The sequence below is a fragment of the Poecilia formosa genome, unplaced genomic scaffold (assembly GCF_000485575.1).
Source record: "Poecilia formosa unplaced genomic scaffold, Poecilia_formosa-5.1.2 Scaffold11, whole genome shotgun sequence".
NCBI lineage: Eukaryota > Metazoa > Chordata > Actinopteri > Cyprinodontiformes > Poeciliidae > Poecilia > Poecilia formosa.
The window spans coordinates 4,074,852-4,080,851 of record NW_006799950.1 but is presented as its reverse complement, the minus strand read 5'-3'; positions in this window follow the sequence as shown (position 1 = coordinate 4,080,851).

Below are 6,000 nucleotides of genomic sequence, written 5' to 3'. Positions count from 1 at the left end.
TATTCTGCACTGTTCACTTGATATGCACCCTGCATGCTGCATGCTCCACTTTGAAGTTGTTCACAGGGTTATGGAGCTGTGATTATCATGCTCCGACAACCTTTCCACTCCTGCTCTGCACCGCGTTCTGTTGACTGTCGGATCCAGAGAGTTACAGCCCCAGCCTCGTTCAAAACTCCTCCAACCAACCGCAGTCCAAGTCCCATTCCAATTCAGCTTGTGAATGCCTAATCAGTTGATAATTAGCTTGGCTCCTCTACACCCCACTCCCTCTATCTCTAACATTTATCAGGTTCCCAGACTGGGCAGCTGTTAATGATTTAATTTATTCTCCCCAATCTGTCGGTTGCATAAAGATCTGGTTTGTGCAGATGCATGAAATGAAATATGTTGCTATGCTCCCAGAGCAGCGAGTCTGAGGAGGAAGTGCAGGACTCCCCCGTTTTTTCTGCACATCTTTAGTCTAATAATCATTCTTCCTGACTGATTGGAGGTGGTAGTCTCCTCCCATCCGTCTAGTACTACAACCAGCAGATGTTTGGGGAATGTCGCATGAGGCTTCATCAGTCTTACTCTTCCACACGCTGCACTGGAGGTGAGAGAGAGTAAAAGGTTAATAATATCAGAAAGCAATGTTTGTTTTACTCTGAACTCACGTTTGATCTCGAGAAGTTTTACGAGATTTCCCGTCTGACATCTGAATGACCATTAATGAAATCTGTTGGTGTGTGGGGGTGTTGTATTTACTGTGTGGCTGTACACAGCACAGGACCAAATCCGGTATAGCGTTGATTTTTATTTATTTATTTTTCTTAGCGTCATATGTGGGTCTGTCGGGTTTTGAAAATCGGCTGAGAATTTTAAAATCTTGCCATGCGTACCAGGCAGTAGGTGTTCGAAAATGAAGTAAAAAAATAATAAATTGTGTTTCGTTCAGGCTGTTACTTTTAAACAGAGCTGCTTTGTTTTATCCTTTTGATGAGTCCTGTTGTACTAGGAAACTATTTGAAAATCTCAACGTAAAGTCTCAACGGAGCAGTCTACACACTACAGAGAATATACAAAGACATATTTAGAGTTTCCAATGTTCAAATCAGTGTTGCTTTCTTAAGTAAGTTAATCAATATGCCGAATCTATCAAGTTACAACTTTGTATGGCGCCCTTCTCTTGGATCAGCAGATTGTTTGTGAGGCAGCTGAGCAACATGACCTCCGAGCTTTAGTCCACGCAGATTATAATTTATAAGGTTTGAAATGAGATGAAGTCTTTATTTGTTTTGAACAAGTCAAATGTCAGAGAAAAGAATGAAATTATTAAGGATAATTAGACCAATTTTAACAAAAAGAAATATTTTCAGAAAGGTTAAAAATGTCAGGAATTCCAGTCGCATTGCTCTTTGGTCACTTTTGTTAGCCTCCGTAGTTTGCAACTTTAACTTTAACTTTTTTATTTTTTCTTCCATGACACAATTTTCTCGAATCCTGGCTACGGGTCTTTTTGCATTCAATCTCCTGTGCTGAACTGGCGACCCGTCCAAGGCGCACAGTGCCTCTCCCCTGATGAATGGCGGAGACCAGGACCCCACAACGTCTCCACAACCCCATCAGGATAAGCGGGTATGGATAATGGATGGAAATTACTGAGCTACAAGTCATCTTGGGAAAGAATAAATAGGATTTTCTGTTTTTCTTTTTAATTGATCCTTTTCAATGATGCAGAAATACGACTCTGTAACTTTAGGGTCTTTTTCAGGAAAAAAAAAATCATTTACTGAAACATTTCACTGTTAAGACGGATTATTTTTCAACTCATGCAGCAGGTGGAAAAAAATCTGAATCGGCTAAAAACTGATAATTGGAGTTTGAAGTTGTATAAAATCTGTAGTTGGTGTAACAACTACGGGTAATGAAACGGACATGAAGTAATTCTGGGAATTCTGAGCCTTATTCATACTCAAACAGTTTGATCCCTTTACATCGGCACCAGGTCCACAGGTTGGGTGGGTTCTGTAAGTTCTAGCATAAATGGAGAGATGCCTGAAATTCATAACTCGCGTCAAAATCTTTAGGATGTTGAAAGAAAACATTCAACGATTCAAAACTGGCAGCAGCTACATAAATTCCTTCATCAGCTCCCACCCAGTGGGATACAGCCAGGGGTCAAGGTAGTTTAAAAGGGAAAACTAAATCAGGTTTGGCTACATCCCTAGGAAGCACAGTGTTTGCAACCCTGACGTGTAATTACCTCCCACCAGCCCCCTGTTTCTGCTTGACACAGCACAGAGACATCGCAGACATCTAGAATGTGCTGCGGCCGTTAATTACATCACCTCCAAAGTTGTTTTGTTTCCACCTCCATGTAGCAACGAGCGTTCCCGGAAACGAAGCTTCATCCTGAAGTCTGGAGACGGATTCGGGATGACACACATTCCCAGAATGGGAAAGTCATCACTTTCAAGGGAGAAACTCAAGGAATTTTGTCGACGCAAAGTCAGAAGATTTGTGGCACGGCAAAGTCTGGGAGTGGGGAAAGCCAGAACCTCTCGCCATACTTCACACAAGGGGCCAAATTACTTATGATGCAGTCATTGTTTTCCAAGGCCAAACAGATTAGCCTTAAAGGAGGTCCTGGCAGTGGAATCCACTCACCAGGCATCTGGATCCATGTGGTAGCTTTGTGTGATATCTCTCAGGCAGGAGTGGAGTAAACATGGAGTAAACACCGACGTCATCCGAGGGAGCTGAGGAACAGTGACATCAGCGGGAAACGGAGCAGAGAAATGGAGCTTTACAGTAGATGTTAACCCTGAGACGCAGACATGTTTGCATCTATGCAGGGCCTTTCAAAAGTATGTATATCTCTAACTTTGTCACGTTACAACCATCGTCAAAGCATTTCATTGGGATTTGTGTGATAAACTCCTTAGCTATGAAGAGGAATGAAAACAACATACCGTTTTTAAATATAAAAAAAAAAGAAATTCGAAAGTTGTGGCATCCATTCATGTGCAACCCCTCGTTACTCTGACATGAAAAACCTACATAGTATCTTAAGTCAACTTAATATGTATTCATTAATTTGTGTTGATTTATTAAATAACGTCAAAAGAGAATATCTAGAAGTTTGTAAAATTTTAAGATATTTCAAAGGTTTGGAAACATGGAAAAGGTCCCACTGCAGAACTTTCTACTCCAAAGGTCAATGGACCATCTGATGTTCTGTCTAGACCAGGCTTCTTCTTTTTTTTTTTTTTTTTTTTTTTGGTAAGGTACACATTTTTAAAAAGCTCTGTGGGAGATACGATCCTCAGACAAAGTCACCCAGCTTATACATATCACTTCAAATTCCTTTTGTCAATAGTAACATAAGATTTTGACATTGGTCTGGAAATCCAGTGTGTTTCTTGATGTATCGTCTACATGCATCCGTCTGTCTGTCTGTCATGCTGTTATCTTACATGTTATGGTACAGTTTGCAAGAGAGGGCTAAGGTTAGGCAACAACTGAACTGTCTGGGAAAAGACTCCATAAAAACCGTTTTCTGATTGCTTATCTTCAGGTCATGTGGGTGTTAAGCTGCATGGTTACCATTGTCTCATCACTGCTTTGCTACGATAGTCATCAGTGTATTATGACACCACAGTGGAGCCTGGGGGTCCTGATGTACACTTTTAAATGTACAGCATCAGAGTCTAAGACTGAAGTAATCTCTCTTTGTCTACAAGCCATGTGGTTTCGTTTTCTTTGTGCGTGGCTTGAAAACGTTATTATCGACTGGGCTCTGCACATTTTTTGCATTATCTAACAAGTAAACAAGGTTTACCAAGCAATCACACTTTACAATGACTATTATCACAGTTTCAGAGAGTGCAGCAGTTCTCCATGTGGGGGTGAGCAGCTGAAACTCTAGACATTGCAAACTGTGGCGTTAAAAGCAAAGTGCAAAGTTTACCTAATTGGAAAACGACTTTTGCGTAAGTCGTTTTCAGAAATGTTTACGCACAGGAAACTGAAGCAGCGTTAAAACCGAGTCAAACATTTCCATGGCATCATCATGACCAAACGCAAATAAGTAAATGACTGAGCTCAACGTGGACAAGAACATCCAAATCTATCATTAAGATCTGTCTTTAGACAATGTTTTACTTCATTTGACTGGGACTTTTGCTTCCACTGTTAGCCTACAAAACAAGTGGGTGGTTTGGTTTCTTCATTTAGGCTGCGTGCTAATCAAAGATTCAATTGAATTAAATAAAACTTCAGACTTATTTACCAGATATCTTCAATCAGCTGTACTAGAGCAGAGAGGTGGCAGTGCAGACCTCCCTATTCAAGTGAAATGGCAGGTGTTCCTGCAAGCACAGACACACATTTACACACACTCCTCAGTTATAGCCTAATTGACGCTGCTTTTCTGGACATTGACCAGGTGTTACCTTCATCTCGTTCACATACCTGTCCCCCCAGCCACCTGACTTGGGAGAATGAAAGCCTTAGTTAATTTAGGCTGTGGCTTCCTCTTTCAAACTGCCTGCTGCTCTCTTTGATCTGCTGGCAGTGCATTTGATCTTTACTGAGGCTGTTAACAGCGCCAATGAATTAGGCTATTGGCCCCAGACAAAGTCTGTCCTAATTGCCATCCCCTCAACTTAAGAAATGGCCCAGGCCTCCAGGCCTTTGCAGCAGACGGTCCTAAACCAGTGCACACATCTTTACACTGACTACTTTAAATAGAGGCACCTAAACCTATTTTAAGATTCATATTCATTTCATCCTACTTTGTACTATACAGTTTTAGATACTTCTCTACTATCTTTTGTTTATTTCTTTAAAAAAAAAAGGAAATTATAATATTTAGGAAGAACAATCGATTGATGTTCTGCAGAAACACAAAGACAAATTCACTACACGTCACAAATATCTTCATAAAACCAATATAACAGCTTTTTTTTTTAACAGAATCCGCTGTAACCTTTCATTTAGTCCACTTAAAACATGTATGTGTTGCCGCTGAAACCTATGTGAATCATAAACTATGTCCTTCAACAATGAGCACGCTCTGTAATCTACATCTAATCTGATTTTGTTTTAAACACGGCCTGTGAGTACAACTGCATAGGCAGATTCCCACAAAACACCATGAGGGTGTATGAAAAGGACTCACAGCCCTGCCCACATTGTCTGTCAAAGACAAAATCCCCCATAATGCTTTGTTCCTTTATCAACCTGGAGCCACAGAAGGTGATAACAACAAACAAAATGAAAATGTACTTTCCCGGAAACAGCTGCAGAAATATTCCATGAAGTAGTAATAATTTGGTACATGTGGAATTTCAAAATATATAACACTTGCTTTCATGCACCACAAACCTGGAACAAACTTCCAGAAAATTGTAAAACAGCCGAAACACTGAGTTCCTTTAAATCAAGATTAAAAACCCACAGGTTTAGAGTTGCTTTTAAAACATTATAAATGAAACGTTAATCAACATTTTGATCTGTAACGACGGCGCTTGACAATTACTGACTGTTTTCTACAACTTTGTATTTTTCTGTGTGTGTTTTTAAGATAGAAAGCACTTTGAACTGCCTTATTGCTGAAATGTGCTACGCAAATAAATCTGATTGATTTTATATAGAAGCTAGAAAAGAGATATCGCAAAAACTGTTAAGTTGAAAATGATGTTGCAAATAAAGAAATAAAGCGTGTTTGTGTAAAAGTAACATGTTATCATGAATATAAATGTTTGCATCATTTATGATGTGCATCTGCTGCATACGGTATACTATTGTGTGTGTGTGTGTGTGTGTGTGTGTGTGTGTGTAGGTGTGTGTGTGTGTGGATAAATGATATGAGTCTTCCAGGACAAAATCAAACATTTAATGATGAATTTCCATTTTTAACAAAATTAATGAATTCTCAATGCTTTATTAATAGCCTATGAGTGATTCCAAGAGGCCAAACAAGTGTAAGTTATTACTTAGTCGGTGCCACCACAT